The sequence below is a fragment of the Prinia subflava genome, chromosome 3 (genome assembly GCF_021018805.1).
Source record: "Prinia subflava isolate CZ2003 ecotype Zambia chromosome 3, Cam_Psub_1.2, whole genome shotgun sequence".
Classification (NCBI taxonomy): domain Eukaryota; kingdom Metazoa; phylum Chordata; class Aves; order Passeriformes; family Cisticolidae; genus Prinia; species Prinia subflava.
The window spans coordinates 41079257-41099224 of record NC_086249.1 but is presented as its reverse complement, the minus strand read 5'-3'; the positions used below and the strand labels follow the sequence as shown (position 1 = coordinate 41099224).

At 39.4% G+C, this 19968-nt stretch overlaps 1 protein-coding gene across 3 annotated transcripts in view; it reads left to right on the top strand.

Annotated features, from left to right (window-relative positions):
* DCLK1 (doublecortin like kinase 1) overlaps positions 1-19968 on the top strand; it is a 232596-nt gene that overhangs the window by 95562 nt on the left and 117066 nt on the right. The gene's annotated exons all lie outside the window — the stretch shown is intronic.

Here is a 19968-nt window from a genome sequence, read left to right as displayed (position 1 = left end):
AACTGTCCTTCAGGAGATCTGGTGTATTCTACACTGAGTTCACAGCAATCATCTTGGCTTCAGTAAATATCACCAAAAGTTTAGGTCTTTTTTGTGTTTATCTTAGGAAGTTACAAAAAAGATACTGCAAGACATTGTATCTGAAACACCTTGTTTCATCCTGGGGTTTCTTGTTTGTCTCTCAAAGGAAAAGAGCATGTGTTTCACTCTGTTGGTCATCTAGTTCAATGCTGGCATCCTCACTGTGCTGTGCTGAAAGGTTTCCATGGCTTTGTCTGTCTGCCTGTTGCTTTTGTTTCCTCTGAAAGTTACAATTTGTGCTTGTGGGTGAAAACACGCTGTCATGGTTATTATGAATCTGTGCTCAGAAGCAAATGAAGAGCATGATGAAGAGAGAGCATTTTCTGCCAAATAAGAAAAGAGTTAGGTCTGAGAAACAAATGCATTCTCTGACAGCCTGTGTCCCAAATGTCTCACTTCAAACCTTAGGCAGCTCCAGGCATTATCTACTTTGAATTACAGTAATGGACAAATTCAATTGCAACTTCTACTTTGAGTTCAGAGTAGAAAAAACTCTCAACATTAAATGTGGTGGATCAAAGGCCGCATAGTGGTTAACTCTTTCTCCCCTCTGCAGCAACAAAAATGATCCTGGCAAGTTAATTTCTGCAGAAAAGGTCATTTAGTAGATGTCCTACTCCATGTGAAACAACCTGCACAGGAAGGGCTCAGCGCTTTGCCCAGACTGTCTGTATATTTCTTGATGTGAATAAGGTTTGGCCTTTATTGCTTGCTTCCTCTCATCCCTATGCCATGCTTGGATAAAGCCTCATCTGTGAGATATGAAGAGACATGATGGAGATGGCTGCTTGTGCAGTGGAGCGTTCCAGCTTCACGGTGATCTGAGGAGCTAGGTGAGATAGCAGTGCTATGAAAATGGCATGTCACGTTAGTGGGGAAAAAAAAAGAGCTGCTGCTCACTGTCCCCTTCCTACGTGTCAAAGTAATCCTGGTTCGTCACTTCTTGTCACCCTTCGACCTCTCATCACGCTGGTATTGAGCCTATTATGGGAATGGCATGTGTTCTGTAAACTCAGGTCAGTTCTTAATGGACAATAATTCAAATGAAGAGTCATGTAATTGGTTATAACTTACTCTAATTGACATGCTTTTCCCAGGACAACTCCAGTGCTCAGACAGCAGGAGCATGGATGTTGTTAACCAGGGCAAGTGTGAAGGACGTCCCACTTTTGTATGTCCTGTTTTTTTTCCCTGGATCAGATGCATGATAACTTTCCTCCAGGCAAAATGTCCTTCAGGTCATATACATATAGATAGCTCCCACCTCAAAATCAGCCAAAAATTTCCTGCCTACCTCAATTACAGTGGATTTGAATGTGCTACAAGCAATGACAACAGCAGACAGTAAATATTAGGTGACACTGCAGTACATGTGTCTGCTGTGTCTTTCAAGCATTCATCATACTCCTTCCTTCCAAGCAGGCCAGTCTTAGGCCAGTATTTGAGAAAGAGTATTTCATATTCTTCAAATTACCATAAATTTGACGCCCTTATATGCGGAAATGCAGAAGACAAAATTTCTTTCAGTGTGTGCTACTCATGGCAATAACAGCTCACTGACTTTTCTTCCTTCTAGCCCAGGACATATGACTGAATGTTTAAATAGAGTGCATTGATATTGTATATTATTTTAATTGGCCATCTTGTAACTGTACTGCCTTCATTAAATATAGGAGAACAAATATTTCTCTTAAGTTGAGCAGACAAAAGTAGACATTCCTGCTAGTGGAAAGCTTTTTGAGTGGAAAGCTTTTGTGAGCTTTAGGGTCCTTTTTAAAAATAACTGCAGCCACTGTGCAAGTTTTTAGTTACGAAGAAAACTAAAAATATTTTCTTCTTCTCCATCTTAGGCTCCCTCAGAGCTGCCAAAGGCTCCAGTTATCTGTCAGCCAGTCATAAAAGAAAGATATACTCTGAATAAAGTCCAGATACTAGTTTTATATACAAGAACAGTCAAAAAGCGCATAAATTTACATGTCCTACTAAGCTAACAGGTTTTAATGATTTATGTTTTTAAGCCTGTTTCTGAAAAGCATTTAGTGTAATTCTAACAGTTTGAAAAACTATTGAATGTCATCTGCTGGTTTTTTTTCCTCCTGGAAGTCCCTTGCCTGCCTGTAATGGTTAAAATATATCACAATTTCCATAGTTTATGTAGGCATCCCATTAATTGAAGGCAGAATCTTTCTAGACCTTTAGGACAGCTTCTGAGATCATTATTTTAATCCCAGGGAGTTTTGTTCATTTTATACGGTGACAAATGCCCTTTCTTCCAGACTGCATGCACAGATTTTAATCTGCTGTAATGCACTGGGTTTCAGCCATTTCCTTACTGCAAATGAATAATGAATAAGCTGTGGTTTAAAAGCTAATGGTTCGAGATGAAATCAGAATCTCATTGCAACATGGATGATATTCATTTGTCATCTCCATGGAAACATCTATTTATCGAGACACTGCAGCTAAGACTGTAACAAGAAAGTAAGCAATTGTTGGAATGCAGGGCTTTTGCTGGGAAGCAGACTTAGCAAACAAAAGATAGGATTATGCAGGACTGTGACATTATTTTTTGAAATTGGAATTTTTTTTAAGAATACATAAGTCTTTCACCTTGAAGGATATGGATTTTTCTATGTTTTGAAATGCTGAAAAATATCAGTAAAATGAGGAACAAAAATCATAAATATCCTGGGAAATCTCCCCCATTGTCACCTGTTGTGGTCCATGTGATCTCAGGATATCCCAAAGCTGCAGAGTTGCGTGTCTCCCTGTATTTAAAGTACAGCAACAGATGCCCCCTGCATAAAATGTGACAGCTATAAACCTAGCTGAATTTAGCAGCTAGTGCCACTTAGCAGAAGAATTTTCTGTGAGGCACATCAAAGTTCCTTAGAACAGAGCCTGGGTTAAATCTCTTAGTGAGGAGTAGGGGACTTGTGGAAAATTCCCAAAGGTGTAGCAGGTATCGTTCCTCAGGATTGGGCTTACTCTTTCTTCTCTCAGACCGATTATTCTTTTTCTCATTTAATTAGCCACAGTAGTGCAATCCTGAAACACTGTTTAATATTTCATTTCATAACAGGCTTGAAGTTTTAGTTTTATGGATGTGAGCAGTGGAGATTTTTTTTTTTTTTTTTTTTTTTTTTTTTTTTTTTTTTTTTTTTTTTTGTGCTCCTGAAACAAACTTCCCTGTGTGCCAGGAGATAAGCTCAGATAAGCTCAGAGCTTGAGAGGCAACAGAAGGAGCATGAAAAGTTTTCCTAACTTTAGTTTATGGTGTGTTTCAGCTTTTTGAATCAGGGAGGAGCTTTCCTGAGCTGATGATGCTCTCCCCCAGGAATAGGGCAGGTGATGCAGGAGGGAAAACAACCTTTTCTTCCCTCCAGAGTTTGGCTGAAATTTCCACAGCTAGACAAAATAGTCACCCCTTTTCCTCAGGAACATGGTCAGGAATAGTTTGGCCTCTGGGACCGATAGTCAAGATAGGTGGCTTGGTAATTTGATGTCCAAATAAAGTTGCTGATGAATTTGTTCCCAGGACAAAACTAAGAGAGATTGGTGGGGGTGAGACTTGTTTCTGGTAAATTATGGACACAATCTTTTCTGTTATTTACTTCTGTTCCAATTTTGTTTATAAAAGGGACTTAACACTGAGGTTAGTTTTGGTTTTGTTTTCTTTTTAAGGGAATGAGGTATTTTGAAGCATGTTCTTAAGATTCCTGCTATGGTTTTGGCTTCTAGACCTCTATGTAAGGTCTCTATCACGCTTTACAATTAGTTTTAAAAATCAAGATTTTAAGAAAAATAGTTTAACTTGATTTTGCAGTATGGTTACAATGTATATGACTGTCTCAAAAATGAAGTATACATTTAATTCCAGTATGTAAGCAGCCATTGTGACAGAGGGAAGCATACTTATTTTGACAAAAATGGTGCAATTTACTTGTTACACAAGGTATATCTGATTGTGTGTACACTTGAATTTGTGTCCTCTGGCCATGGTGATGATGTTCTCCTGTAGTGCCTCTTGTCCCATGTTACTATGGAGAAGGAGGGTGCTTCAGTAGGACCTGATTGTTAACTCCAATTGTCAAATATGTACCCTCCCCAATTACTTCACAAGGGCAGAGTATTCTTCCACTATCTCAGAGCAAAAAAATAGGTGGAGAGTAAGAAGAGAGACAAGATGGGAGTAAGGCAATTGAGACAGCGGATATTAATGGGAAGAAGAGTAAGAGTGGGAGGGTGATGACAGGAGACAGTGAACTAAAAGACAAAAAGTCACAGAATCACCGAACTGGTGAGGCTGGAAGAGAGTGCTGGAGGCCATCTGGACCAACTCCCCTGCCCAGGCAAGGTCACCCAGGGCAGACTGCCCAGCACTTCTAAGTGCCCAGATGGCTTTTCAGTGTCTGAGGCTGGAGACTCTAACACCTCCCTGTGCTAGTGCTCAGTCACTCTCGCATTAAAATCTTTTTCCTGATGTTCAGAAAAAAATGTGCAAAAGTGCGAAGAATAAATTCATGCTATGAGTGGGAAAAAAAAAAATAAAAGCTTGGGAGATTGCCCATAGGCAAGTGTAGCTTTAAGAAAAGCTAAGTTCGTGCACCTGAAGTGTCAAAAAGGGAAAAAAGCCTTCTCTTGGATTTCTCACTCTTAAAAAGCTAGAAGTCACCAGTTTTGAAGTTCAGCAATGACAGCTTCACTGAGGACTCAGGAGCGGTCACTTACGGCCCTTATCCCCCTTTGTGTCTCCATTCCCGGCTGTTGTGCCCCGCAGGGCTGTGTGCTCGGAGGATGCCGAGTGCCGCCGGCGCTCTCTCGGCGGGCCCGCAGCTCCCCCGTGTGTGCGCGCCCCGCTCCTGCTCCGCGCGGCGCCGGCCGCGCCTCCGCCCGCCCGCCCGCCCGCAGCGGCTCTGCCTCCGCAGCGGAGCCCCGGGCACGGCTCTCACCGCTCGCTCCGGTCCCGGCGAGCTCAGCACACACTGCTGAGAGCTGGGGGTCGTTGAAATGAAGACCTCTGGAGCCGCTGCAGGCGGAGCAGGACGTGTTTAGCCTCGTTTGAAGGCAGTATTAATTTCTCTGAATATTTCTCAGAGGGAGGGCAGTGCTGCTGCCTGCCGTTCGTGCGATGAATTCATCCTGAAGTGGCCACTGATGAATTCAGCAAGGTAGACAGTCATCTTTGCATATTTTAGAAGATGCCCCAGGTAGTGACTCGGATCTCATTGTTCTCCCGAGCCCTTAAGTCGGTTGAGTCATTGTGCCATTGAGGTGTGGGTGGATTTCCCCACATGAATATTTTTCCATTAACTTCTGGGTCGCTTTAAAGGAATTAATCCATTACTTGATCAAGTTTCTGTTTGCAGAAACAAATTCCAAGGTACTCCGGAGGATCTTCGGCTATGTCTTATGAATCTCTATTAGTGCTCTGTTCCGGTGTTGTGTCTCTGCTTTGTCACTCTTCCACACTGATTCACAAGTTTAGGAAGTCTTAAGGCAATTAGGGATGCTGAGTAAATGTATTTGCAAAGGTTAGCTGGAGGCTTTTATTGACACTGTAAGCTATTACATCTGTCAGCAGTGAGACACCTCTTGAAAATTAGTCAAAACAGTTAAAGGTGTGCTCTTCCTCTGAACCTTTCTGAAGTCTCTTTCCATTCAGAAAGAGAATATTCATGAATTTACCTTTTGTGAATGCATTTCCTCTGTGTGTAATAGCAGGTAAAAATAAATATGATTTATTCTATGTTTATTTAAAAGGGATGTGCACAAATCCTACATTGCCAAGTAAAAAGACCTATAATGCATGTTTCTGGATCCTAACTCTGGCCTTGTGCAGATCCATCTCTGGTGATGCTCAAATATCTGGCTCCTACTGAGAGCTTATTCTGGGTCCTTATGGGTTATTTCTGTACCAGGTTACAGCTCTGAAGGAGGCAGTAGGCATTTCAGGTTCATTTTCTTATAAGGAGGGAAAGCATGACCACGGCCTTTTGGCTTCAGCAAAGAAGGATGATATAAAAGGTTTGAGCAAAAGGCAAACGAAGTACTTCTAGAAAAAATGCAGAGGTGGAAGGAAGTATCTTGGGGGATTGTAGAGCTACCTTTGTTTTAAATGGTTGGGAAAACTCAAGAGTGTGTTTGACGTATTTTTGGCTAAAGGAATGTGTTGCCGGTTATAAATTTACTAGAAATTTGTAATTATGTAGCTAATGTAAACAAAGTGTTTCTCATTTACATTGTTGCCCAACTTGCATTGAGGAGGGTAACCACCCCGAGAGCCCTTGAACAGTTTTGCACATGGCAGCAGACTGCAAGCGTGGTTGTGAAAGTGATATTTCTGTGTTCACATTCCACTTTTTCATGTTTTCCTTTAAGCAATAAAGACTTAAAATTTGGATTCCAATGTCAAATTATTACTTCACTATCTTTTAAGGAAGAAAATCCTCTCATATTTTTTAAGCACTACCTGCACGTGCTGAAAGGAGTTAACAACACCTCCAAACTAGTGAAACCAGTTGGAGTAATTGGATCCTTGCCATTAATATGAGAGTGCTTATCCCCTGTCACGTGCCTAATGTTTGTGAATATCATTGAAGGACTCCTTCAATAGTCCCAGGACTAAGACTGGCTCATAATTGCTCCCATCCCCATCAGAGTGTGTCACCATCTGTGGCTGTGTGGGCTGTGTATTCAGTTCCTTCTTTCTGCTTTTGCCTCACTTGGTAATTATTATTATTTTTTTCTAGTGTTGCGCAAATGACACAGCTTTAATAATTAGCATATCCACATCTCTGTCTTTGCTCTCTGGTGATTATGATTCTTACCTTTTCCTCTGCTGTGCTTCTGAGCTGGCAACCTACTTCTTTCAATTTCTCAGTTAACAAAAACCCCTAAAACTCCCCAAACCACCACCACCAAATCCATATACAAGCACATATGGGACAAGGAGAGAGATTCAGGCTATGACATTTCACAGATTTGCCTAAAATTAGAAGAAATAACCTGTTTGGACAAACTTTTTTTTTTCTCCTTATAGGCCAGACATTTTCTGGTTCATTATGTTGACAGCTGCAAATAAATCCTGGATCTTTAGATCTGTTTGTATTGATACACATGGGATGTGTAGAAACAGGTATATGGGCAGAACTTCATTTCCTGGGTTGCTCTGGATGCAAAAAATGAAGTTGGGTGCTTAGTAGAGATTGGCTGTCCTGGGGATCTGGGCCTTTGTGCTGCAGAAAAGCATCAGTAAGTGAAAAGGAAATTCAGAGAAACAGCAAGGTGTTATCTCAGGTGAAATTGCTTTTGGTGCAAATTTCCCTTTCCAACATGGTGCTATTTTCTGTTATTGTATTTTTCTTTTGAACTTATCTGTGCCTAGCAGCCTTCTGAATTGCAAATGTGCTAAATTCTCCTACGTTTTGTCATGTGACTTCTTTCATGTTACTTTATCACATCGTTCTCTATGAGATTTACGATCTCAGAAGTAAAGGATTTGTAGCTGAAGGCTATTAAGTTTGAGTTCATAACAGGTAGGAGAATCAGAACGCAGGGGATACAATTCAAAAGATTATGAAGTTTTGCAAGGAACAGCCTAGCAGATGAAGAACTTGCTGGGCTTCTGGACCTCCAGTTCAACAAGTTATTTGGGGCTGCACTGCCTGAGCACAGATTGCTTCATCTTTTTGATTTCATTTTGGGTTTGAGTCAACTCTTCAAATGTTTGTTAAATAGCAGGACATTTCCAAACACATCTGGCAGGTAATTTTGGTATGGCTTTTGCATGTGAGCGATGCTCCACTGCCAGCAGAGATGTTCATCTGCATCAGGGTGTCAGTTTGATGTATCTTATTATGTCAAAAATAATCAAAACAAATTCCTTTGGTACTTACTACATCTCCACATGTTTCCTCTAAGCTATGCTACAGCTGAAAATAAGTCAATCTAAGGGTGCACAGATGAAATTAAGCATGAATGCAATGCATTTGGCTTGTGCAATCTATAAATACACAGCAGTCAGGTTAGTGATGAATGTGGAAGGGTTATATGGCAGCAAAAAAAAATTCATTTCCATTTCCTTAGGCAACAAGTAGTTTTGAAGATACAGTACCAGTATGTTGTAATAATTTTAATCTTAAAATTAATGGCCCTTGATATTGATTCTTCATAAAAGTACCTCCTTTCACAGTTTATAGCTTAAATAGTAAAGGAAATATTTTTCTAGCAAAATAGGGATTTTGAAGGAATTCTTTTCTATGCCACCATGCTGGAACTTTCAGATGTTCTTGAGAAAGCTCCTCTTCAGCTCTTATTGTAACACTAATTTATTATATGTTTGCTGGCAGGGATTTAGCTGAAACTTACCCAGATTACATCTTTTTGTGTAGGTACATCTTAGTAGATTTCTTGTTAATTCTCAGCTCTTTCGGAAGTCAGTTTTGATTCTGTGTGTATCAGTACTTAAAAAATCCTTTTTCCAAGTGTTAGCCTGAGGTTTTTTACTTGCTTTCCTTTTTGTCAGCTCTAATCCTGATGGTTCATGTCATATTCATGGATTTATAAACTCTGCTTATTTTTGTTTGCTGGATTTAGTAATGTCCCAAGACTTGCTGTACTGAAAGAGTCACAAGCAACAGGCTGTGTTCCAGTAAGAAACTCTTACAGGAGAAAGCAGTCTACATGTTCAGCATGCCTGAGAACAGTTGTAACCAGTCTGCCTGTGATGTGGAGACAGTGTTCTGACCAAGGTGTCTCTTCATAGAGCTGGACTTAAAATTCCAGGTTTTTGTTATTATTGCCTGTGTCTGCTTTTTCTTCATCCTTAAGCTTTTGAACTCTTTCACGTTGTAAATTTCTGTAGGTTGGATTCTCTCTCTCTGCACATTTCCTACCTTTGCTGCTCTGTCCTAAGGAGCCAAAGCCCAGGGAGAATGGCAATTAGAAGAATCACTCCACCACAGTCCAGATTACACATGTAGGCCATGTTTACATTGCTTAGTTTTTTCTTTTGAATGATAGAGTCTTTGTCAATGGAAATACCTTGAATTTTTAATAGTTACTAGCAAGAAAAATTCCCTGATTAATTTCCCAAGAAATGCCCTTAGGGAAATAAATAATTTGAACAGTGGCTTTGCTGCATAGACACTTATGTATTAATATTAATGTTTATTTAACATGCTCTCCATCCATCTTGTTAACATCTGTTGCAATAATGGAAACTATTGCCAAATAGTTTCAAGAGTGATGGTAATGAGATAGTGTGCCTCTGAATGTCTGTTTGGATTGGATTTTAGATTTATTGTCCGTCTTCTGCACTTAGAAGAAAGAGAATCTGTCAATTTTCACTTTTCTTGAGCATAAAGAGCTTTAATGGTTGAATCATTTGATCTGGTTATTGAAAGGATTACTATTATTGTTCAGCCCAACCGACCCTCTGGAATTTAAGGAAGGTGTTTAACCATTTGAGCTTTTGCATTTTGTGCTATTTTATTGCCCTTATCATTACATGAAATGCTACATTATCAGCATACTTGTGTTGTTTTTGTACTGGTTCCAGCTGCAGTGTTCAGTGACTTGTTGAAACCTTGACATCTGTTTTCCCTTTTCGTCCTTTTTTTTCAGAATTCAACCATGTCGCTTTTTTTTTCAGTGTTGCATGCTGAGCCTTAAGTTAGGAGGTGTGTGCAGCCAAAAGCCATCTCACATCTCAGTTTCGTTCCAGACAGTGTATGATGGAGTGCTGTCCTGCATGCATTTTATTAATGATTATGCCTGAAAGAAATGGGGTTTATGGCATTATCACCAGAGTCCAGCATTAGTCAGCGAGCTAACATGAGAACATTGTGTCATGGATATTAACGTGATGCACTGGAATTTTAGAATTAAAATACTTTCAAAGAAGGGAAAATAACTCTCCCATCTCTAAATGCATTTGGGTAGCTATATAGTTTTTGCACAGTCCATCTGCTACTTGAAATTGGTGGTTGAAATCTGGTTCTGCTGTAGGCACAAGGTGTGATGGGTTTGGTTCAGATATTGACTCTTACAAATTTCATGCTCCAACCTGCTTCTGTAGTTGCACATTCTCTCACAAGGACAAGAAAGCCAGAAATTTTCCCACATTGACAAAGCCGTACTGAGGCAGGTTGTTCTGAATTGAAAGACAAAAGGAAATCTTATTTTTAGAGGTCTTTCAAGAAACTGCTCCTGCAATGCCACCTAATGTCACGGTAGTCTCTAAATTGGATACTTTCGTAATGGTGTGTAGACTATAGCTTTGAGCTTTTCATTTATCAGTCAGTGATATATATATAACTTCTCTTATAGGGGAATTGCAGTACCTAAAACAAAATTACCAATCAAAGCTTTCCATCTGGGTTTGGACCCAGACAGCCAGTAAATTTTATTTGGACCAATTCCCAGCGAAGCTGCGTTTTCTGCGGTCTCCAAGGGAAGGCTGTGTGATCTCCCAGCGTCTCAAAAAATGACTGCAGCTTGCTCCCACAATTCCCAGCTGGGAAGGTAGAGAGCAGCATCTGGCCAGCCAAGCAGAGCAGGACCCAGCTTACAACCTCCTGCTGAGCAGAACTTCACAAAAATAAGCAGACCTCTAGGAAAATACATAGTGGACAGAGGTAAAAGATTAATCAAATGCTTCTGTTCTAACAGTTAATTCAAGGATTCATACTTGCCTTATAGCATGAGTGTGTTAGATCTTTTATTTGGAAATAAAATAACAGTGTTGTGCACTTTCAGGTAAAATGGTGAGAGTGCCTTTTCTTGGAAAATTTTATTGATTTCGGGGAGAAGTTACAATCGGAAGGCTTTACTGGTGTGCAGGTATTTTGAAAAAGTGGGTTTTGAGAAACATTGATTGTGTGCGCCTTATTTTTTAGATTTATAGACGAAATACAATAAAACTACTTCAGAAGTAGCAGACCCCCTAATTTCTGTTCCAGGTAATGGGCCAAGATAATGCATTTACTAAACACAGTGAGCATGACTGAGCAAAATGATTCATTTCACCTAGCACTAGAGGCTTGCCCTGAAAAATATTTTTGTCTGTAATTTAGAAAGATATTTTCTTCTTATCTCCAAACCTGTAATTATAATTTTCAGAAATTGGCACCTGACTGCATTTTTCTTTTGAATGAATTTTTTTTTCACTTAGCTGGTCTCTGCCTCCTCATTTAGCTGCTCTGAGCAACTAGAAGGATCATCAGTCAAAATCTGTCACAAAATGTGAACAATGAAAATTCATAGTTGGTTGTTCTTGCATATTTGAAAAACTTGGAACACAGACACAAGAAAGTAGTCCAGTGCTCTGCTGTTCACAGCAAACAGAGCAAAGCTGTGGATTTAAATTTTTTCATGTGTCTGCAGTGGTACTCTAGAAAGTAGTGTTATTCCAGCTGAACTAAAAAATAATATTTTCACTTGCAGCATGATTGATGATTGAAGAGCAGTTTGGATTTTCTGCTACATGGCCTTCAAATTGTGGGGTTTTCTTTTATAAGAAAGAAATTCATGCAAAGGCCTCCTTCAGCCAATGATCTTGCAAGTGTCACTTCTTTTTGAAGAACACACTGACCAGTGCATAAAATAGTTTAAGAAACTGCTCTGAAACCAGCAGCTTTTGTGCAAGTCCAGTTACAGGAGTACAATTACTTGAATGATGAAGAAGTAAAAGTAAACACTATCTTGACAAAGAAGATATTAGCTGTACTAGGATTCCTTGCTCTTTAAATAATGGAGAACATATTCTATACATAGTTTTTCTGTTTCTGAGTGTTTAAGAGCATAATTCAGTCATAAAAATAATTAAAAAAAAAACCTCACAGAGGCATGGTATCTTTTTCAGCAGAAAAAGATTCCCTGGTTGTTTCCCTTGTACACACACTTCTGAAATTCAATCTTCAAAACTATTTTAGTACCTCTAACAAGGCCTTATTCAAGCACCTGAAGTCAGGGAGGTTTTATTCTGCTTAGTGATCAGAAATTAGAGTAATACTAATTTCTTGCTTCTTAGGGTTATGTGAATACAGTGTTTGCAAATATTTGCCACCTGTTTGGACAGAAAAGCCAGGTGGGCTGCTGGAGTCTGCACTTGGCGTGTCTGACCACTGAACGGTAGTGTTGTATTGCAGCTGGAAAAGGAAAATGCATGAATGCGGCAGAAAAACAAAAATAATCCAGATCTAGTTGAACTCTGCTGTCAAGTCTTAACTATTTTTCCATTGGCCTATTAATTACATCTTCTGCTGTTGAATCAGCCATCCTATCAATGTCTGATTGTCCTGAAAAAACTTCCTCTGTTTAACATGAATTCGTTTCGAAAGTGTGAGGAGGTTTTTTTCTTCTCTGTTCCTGTACAAATTTTGTTCTGGTGCTTGAATTGTCCATCACAGGCATGCTGATGTGTTGTGCAGTTGCTGTGGGATTTTATGGTGACTAGCAGGATGCAGTCTCCTCCAGTGCCAAAGCCACGTTCTCATGGCTCTTGTCCTGTCTGCCATGAAGCAGTTTTTGACAAGGAGGAGTCTCAAGTGGCCGTGTTGGTGGTTCCTGTAGAGAAACCTTTTGTGGGTCTGAATGCTAGTGCTTCTCTGTATTGCAGTCACACATAAGCCCATGAGGTGTCTGTTGCTTTCCTCAACTTCTCTAACAAAGAAGTTTGTTTGCTAAATTAGGTTGAGTCTGACAGAGAAGTTATTTAAGTTTCACATAATGTTTTGAGCCAAAGTATAGCAGCTACTGTGCATTAATTCTGCAAACTCTCTACTATATTTATCTAAATTTTAAAAGATTACGGTGAAAGCTTTTAAGAAGGGCTTGTCACAAAGAGAACGTGTTTCTCAACAAAGAATGTGAACACAATTTAAGTTGACTGTTTTTTTAGGTGTGCCATCATTTAGTGCAACCCAGAAAAGTAAAGCAGTATATTAAGATTAGTGTATAAAGCATAGTGTGGAAAAGTTTTCTTGTCCTTATGAAATACTTTACTTACCAAGAAAGACATATTTTACTGAGTATGTATTTTAACTGAAGAAACGAGGTGATTTTTCTGTCAGTTTTTTTTTTGGCAAGACCGATGAAGATCATACAGGCTGACCTGCATATATTGCAGAATGGATGTGGATGAATACAGACATTGTAGAAGTAGACAGATACCACATCTTCAGCAGTCAGAAAGGGAGAGAAACCTCTGCATTGGTGGCAGAGGAAGCAAAATGAAGAGCAGTGAGTCCTGAGCCAGCATTGACCAACACACAGCTGAGGGGAGAATGTGCATGAGGCAGGGGAATCAGGACTCCCCAGGGCACGGGGATGCTGGCTTGCTTTCCCTCTGCTCCTGTCAGGCAGCTGGAGAACAAGCTATTTCTGCTGCTTTTGAGGATGAAAATTCATATTTTTTAACTATGATGGTGTCTTGTGTTCATCTGATTTGGGGACGCACACACACGATTAGAGGCATTAATCTGCAACGTGGCCACACAGGCCAATTGGCAAAGAACAGCTCCAGCCAGCTCGAACCCCTGTGGTAATATCTCTTCATTTACAGAAACCCCTACAGTACCATCTCCTCTTCATTTACAGAGGGCACTCTTGTAATGAGAATCTCATGATAAAATGCTCTTCTTCACTGAAAACCTCTCACAGCTTGACGATGCCGTTGTCACCATGGAGATTTCCCTCCAGCAGCAAAGAATGAGTTTGGTGCCGTTCAGCTTTGGGAATGTGTAGCAGATACTTCCCAATGGCTTCAGCTGAGCTACCACCTGAGGAGAGAACTTGGATCAGAAGCTGAGAGAGGAAGTACATATACACTGATGATAAATTATATTTTTTGTAGGTGACCGGATCTCAAGAAATGGCATGTGTGTAATGACAGATAAATGTGAAAGGGTATGAATAAAAGCCTCAGAGCCTGAGCCAAAAGGAAGGGAGATAGTCTTGCCTTAACCTTGGAGGAAATATTCAAATGTGATGGTCTGTGAATTCCAGCTGGGGTGTAATTCCTTTTCCTCAGAAAGAAGGGAGGGCTGAGGTTCCTTGAGGAAAGGGAAGGCAAAAAAAAGACTTGCTATCAAATGCATTTAGAAAGAACGAGTATTATTCTTTCCCCTTCTCCAAAGGCTTTATCGATATGTTTGGATTTCTCATCTCACAGAAATCACCTAAAAAGCGGTACAGAATGATTCATTTCTGATTTTCCTGAAGCTATGAAATCCTTCTGTGCGAGTAACAGTTGATTGTTTTACTGTTCTGTCTTCTGAGGGGAGCTCTACACAACAAGCAGCGTGATACAAAACTGAACAAAACATTGGGAAAACTAATATGCGATGCTGGGAGATAAATGGAGGAGGTGTGTTGCAATAGGACAAAGCATTTAAAATGGTTTTAAAATATTTTTTACTATAAGAGGGTAGGTTTAGATTAGATATTAGGAAGAAATTCTTTGCTGTGAGGGTAGTGAGGCTCTGGCAAAGGTTGCCCAGAGAAGTAATGGATGCCATACCCCTGGAGGTGTTAAAGACCACTGGCAGGGCTCTAAGCAACCTGTTCTAGTGGAAGATGTCCTGGCTCAGAGGGTTGGACTAGAGGAACTTCAAGGTTCTTTGGAACCCAAACCATTTTGTGATTCTATCATTTATAAGCTCTCAGGAATATTCATAGCTGTCACGAGACTTGTTACTGACTGCCAGGGTAGATGGCAGTGAGATAAATTCAGTATCTGAATTTATGGAGGAGCTATTCCTCCATGAAGCAATAGATAAAGAATGGGAAAAGGGAGAAAAAAAATAAGTGCTGCAAAGGTAGTGGTTAGTGGAAAATGTAGTTTGACTAAGGAGAAAAATGAAGGGAAAATACCAGTAAAGATCAAATGGAATCTTAAAAGAGGGCTTTTTAATTTTTTTTTTTTTTAATTTGAAAAATCAGCCAGAGGCAAAATAAAAAAAGACAAATAGTAATAGAGAGGTATAGTGAGCTGCTTTGACATGAATAACTGAAGAGACCTGCCTAAGAATTAAACATTGAGTCTGAGTGAGCCAAAAGTACCAGGAAAATGAAAACAAGCTCTGTAATAAAACTCATAAAACTTGACACAAAATTAATGAGTCAGAGTCCTGAAATCATGAGTCATTTAAACACTGAGGTTTTTCCAAGGATGAAACATTTTTTAGTGTCTTTTTTACTATCAGGCAAATGGTAATCAAACTCAACATGAGATTGTTTAAGGTTCAAAAAGGCTACTTTAAAACAGATTTAAAACTTCCCATCTGACTGATCATGGGGTGAAGTCTGGAAGGCAATTGCCACTAAATTTCTGCCTGCCCCCTCCTTTGGACTTTGTTCCTTCCCCACCAGCCTCAATTAACTCTCTGTCACCCTCTGTGTGTGCTCCTGACTGGTAGCCCATGTCGTCTTCTGCCTTAATGCTTCATTTTTCTCCTTTTGCCATGTTTCTTTTTTGCTTTTCATAAAACCCCTATACTCATCACTTGAGTTTTCCATGGAGCCTTCTGCATCTTTTTTGGTTTAACCACCTCATTTCTTTGTCCTCACTTTTCTTTTCAGCTCTCCAACAGCCGTGATGCCTGAGGGCATGCCAGCTTGAGGTTTTCTCATTGCTCCTCCAAAACTGCTTTCATCTTTAATTCAAATTAAGTCATTTTTAAAAGAAGACAAACACACAGAACACCCCCTCCTTCTTTTCTGTCCAAGAATCCAGCACAATGAAAATTGTTACAAAGACATGAGATAGTTATCGTGGTGATTATGGTGTAATGTGCTGATGCTATGAACTGTTCCTGAATGCAGTGGAAAATTTTGTTTTCTAAATATTTTTAAATGTAAAAATATCATTGTTTCAATATTAACTAGATGTGTGGTCAACTTTAAAAGAATAGAAAAGTATTCAATTTGCTGTGACTGATATACACAAAGAATTTATTTCTGGTGTTTTTTTTTGTGGATGTGTTTTAAAATGTGAATTAAGCAGGTCCCTGAATACAGCCAAGAGTACAGCAGTTATAACAGAGGATTGCATTTGTAACTTTTATTTCCTGCTTTTGGTGAAAGGGTTGATACAAACACTCTCTCCATCCCTCCCTCCCTCCTTGATTTCCTTCCTCTTCTTTCTCTCCCTTGCTTCCCCTTGCCTTTCCCTCTTTTTCCGCTCTGTTCTCCCTTCCTTGTCTCCCTCCCTCTGCACCTCCTCCAAACCACTTCTGGTTGCCCTTTCTTACTCGTGGTGAGAGAATACAACCAGGTGTTGGCCCTACAAGCTGCTGTTCCTGGGCCATCTGCACTCCACAATGTGAAGCACAATTTGTGATGTCTTGTGTATGTATAAGAAGGGTCTCCATAACAGGGGTACCATCTCCAAAGAGGTGAACTCAAACGTTTCGGGGCAGTCAAAGGAAAAGTCCCCGTAGTAGTTAGAAACTTTCTCATTAGTTGCAAATGCTTGCCTGTTCAAACAAAGAAGGAAAAATGAAGATAATTTTCCAAAATGCCTATGTAGTGCATAGTGCATATGGTGCAAAGCCAGTCCTGAGGCTGGGCTGGAAGACAACTTTGCTGCTCTTGCTGCCTCTTCTCCTTCTGGGACAGCTCTGCTGATCTGCTCTGTGCTTCCCTGGCAGCTGTGGGTGTCTGGCCCATCCAGGTCCCCCAGTCCCTTCTGGGGACACAGCTGCTGGGGTGCTTTGACTAGAGGGTCAAAGCACAGTAGCAGCTACTGAGGTACAAAATAATTGTGCTTCCCACTGGAAGGGCACGTAGATATCTTGAGTTGTTTACTAGGGCAATGATGATTTGTGTGGAATCCAGGCTTCAGTGTGTACAGCTTACTCAGGGGACTTTAAGCGTGACAAATTCTTCTGCCTCCTCTATTTTTTGTGGTTATGGCCAGGTCAGCCAGTTTTATTTCCATGGCTTGCCAAAAACCAAATCCTGTCTTAGTGATTGATTTTCTTTTCTGCTGCTTGTTGTCTTTCTCACCACCAATGAAAGCACTCCCTGGCTTCTGCTAATGCTACTGTTATTTATTAATTCCCTTACAGAGTATAAGAGAGACACCATTAATGTTAAATAACATCTCTTTACCAGAAAGGTTTTTGTTAAAAAGAGTCACAGAGTAGTTAGTACCATGTGTGTGGCAGACAATTTTTTTCATTTTCTTTTTATTTAAGGTGTACATTTGACTGCTCCTGCGTTGGCTTTTTTTTTCTGCTCTGTGAGAAATAAAACCTTATTTCTGAAAAAGATGGATTCTGTGCCTTGAAAACAACAGAAAAGTCCCAGGGAAGCTTTTCTAATTTGCTGATTCAAAAACTGACAAGTTTTAAAGCTGATCACATGCAACAGAGCACACTGACCTCTGAAACACTTGTATGGTCCAGCTTAGGTGATAAAAATTCTTGATCTTCTAAACTGGAACTTTTTAGGAGCTGCATTCTCCAAAAGTGAAAATGGGTATATAAAAGCAGGTCCTGTTGCTTAGCTGATGACTAGGTGTGAATAGAAAGTGTTTGCAGATTTCTCTCAAAAAAAACCTGGAAGGGGGTGCTGTGCATTTGTCAAATGCCTTTTAATTTAACTGCTGAGGAGTGTGAACTTGCAGGGAAGGCCAGGGATGCTGAGACAGAAAGGATGGAAAATGCAGACAGTGAAGGACATCTCAGGGCTTCCAACAATGGTATTAAAAGGTACTAGAAACCTTAAGAGATGTTACTCTGGAAGAAGATAGATTTCAAAGGAAATTGTGATCTTGCTATAACCTAGCTCTAAGAGCTAGAATTATAATTCCAAAATTATTAAATTTTCAGGAGGCAACAAGAAAAGCTGTAATTTTGTGTAGAATGTGAAACTGAAGGCAAGGAGAAAAGAGGCGAGCATAAGAACACTTTATAAGTTTAAAGTTTAATAGAACCCAAAGATATCTAAGCACAAATTTTGTGTGTGTGTGTTAATCCTATTTTCTTTCTTATTTGCATTTAAATTGCATTGATTGAACCTGAGATCCTTTAAAAATTGGCATAGTTGAGCCTGGTTATGTATTGCTACCTGAATTTTAATGGCTTGTTTAGGCTTGAAAGAAACCCTCTTAACTGGGCAGAGCCAAACATTTTTGAGTTTTATTAAATTATTTTATTTTTGTCTCGAAGATGAATTTAATTTGTATTCATGTTTGTTGTCAAAATAGCTCAACTTGGTGCCTAGTGTTGCTTATTACTGGTTTGATTCTAATACTCTGCTTGGTACAAAGAAAATGTAAAAGTTATTACTTCCCAAAAGTGTGTCAAACTTGGGAAGCAAAAAGGAAATCACAGGATTTTTAATGTTATTCTGCAGATTAGTAGTTTTGTACATGCAGTGGGAGAGGTGGCAATTTCAGAGGAACTTGACTGAAGGGAAGAGATGTTTGAAGTTTGGTGGGAGTATGGGGTGGGAAGATAGGCAGGATATGTCTTGTGGACAAAAAAGAAAGATGGGAAGTAAATGAGTTTATTTAAAGGTTGCTGAGGCTGATACACTAATAGAACATAAAGTGAGTAGGAACATGGTAAAAAGCTCTATCAAATATTTATCAAATTTTTGATGTTGATGTTCAGGTAGTGTGTAGTGTTAAGATGACACTGGTCATAGAAATAGGGTTGTGGATCTTAATTTAAAACTACATGCATTGCTTAAGGAAAGGATAATTTAGGAAGGACTTTCATCCCTTTTTTGGTATTTATTTCATCTAGTTGTTCTTTTTTTTATTTGCTAATGTTCTACCATTAAAATTAATTTAGTTATGAATAGTAGTCTACGAGCAAGTCACGACATGTACTGCTGTTTTTCTTCCTTAAGACATTTCTGCTATAAACGCTCATAGCTGTTGTGGATGTCAAAGCCTCAGGCATGTTTCTAGGAAGGATATGAATTTTATAACCCCTAGACATCAGTGACTTCAGATTGATGGGGGTACTTTTTATGCCAAAATCTGGCAAAATCTCGTTAGGTAATTTGTGCACTTGTGGTTTTTTAGATTTTAAATGCTTTTTCTGAGGGGGCTTGTTTAGATGAGCTGGACTGTTCTCAACTGTTTTGTCAATTTTTAGAGACTATTTATGTGTTGCTTTGCTCACTGTAGACTTGAAACTCTAGTTGTGAAATTAGCTTGTTCAAACATCAGTGCACAATTTAATTGCAAAAGTTGAATGATAAGATATTGTTGTTATAATTGAGTATTTGATATTATTATTATAACTTGAATGATAAAAATATTTCAGCAAGTGTAATATTAGAATCTTTTAGAATCTTCTTGTAAATGTGAAGTGAGGACAGACTTTGTTAAGTATCTTTGTTTTTTTAAAGATAGATAGACATCTAATTTGTTTTTTATATTTGTCAAAGCTGTATCAATAAGTCCAAAGTCAGTTTTTGGTAAAAGTCACTGATGCTTTGTTTAATATGATTCCATATGATTGGAAAGATTGAATTGTTAAGCAGTGCCTTGTAAAATTAATAAAAGCTGTTGTAAGGAAATCATAGACTAGAATGATTTAGGTTGGAAGGGACTTAAAGCTTGCCTAGTTCCAACATCCTTGCCATGAGCAGGGCCGTCTTCAAATAAATCAGGTTGCTCAGACTTGCATCCAACTTGACTTTGAATGTTTCCAAGGATGGAGCATCCCTCTGGGCAACCTGTTCCAGAGTTTCACTAACCTTATTGCAAACAACTTCTTCTTTATATCTGCCCTCTTTTAGTTTAAAACCATTACCCCTTGTCCTATTGCAACAAGCCCTACTAAAAAGTCTGTCCACAGCTTTCTTCTGAGCTCCCTTTAGATACTGAAAGGCTGCAATGAAGTCTCTGAAATCTCCTGT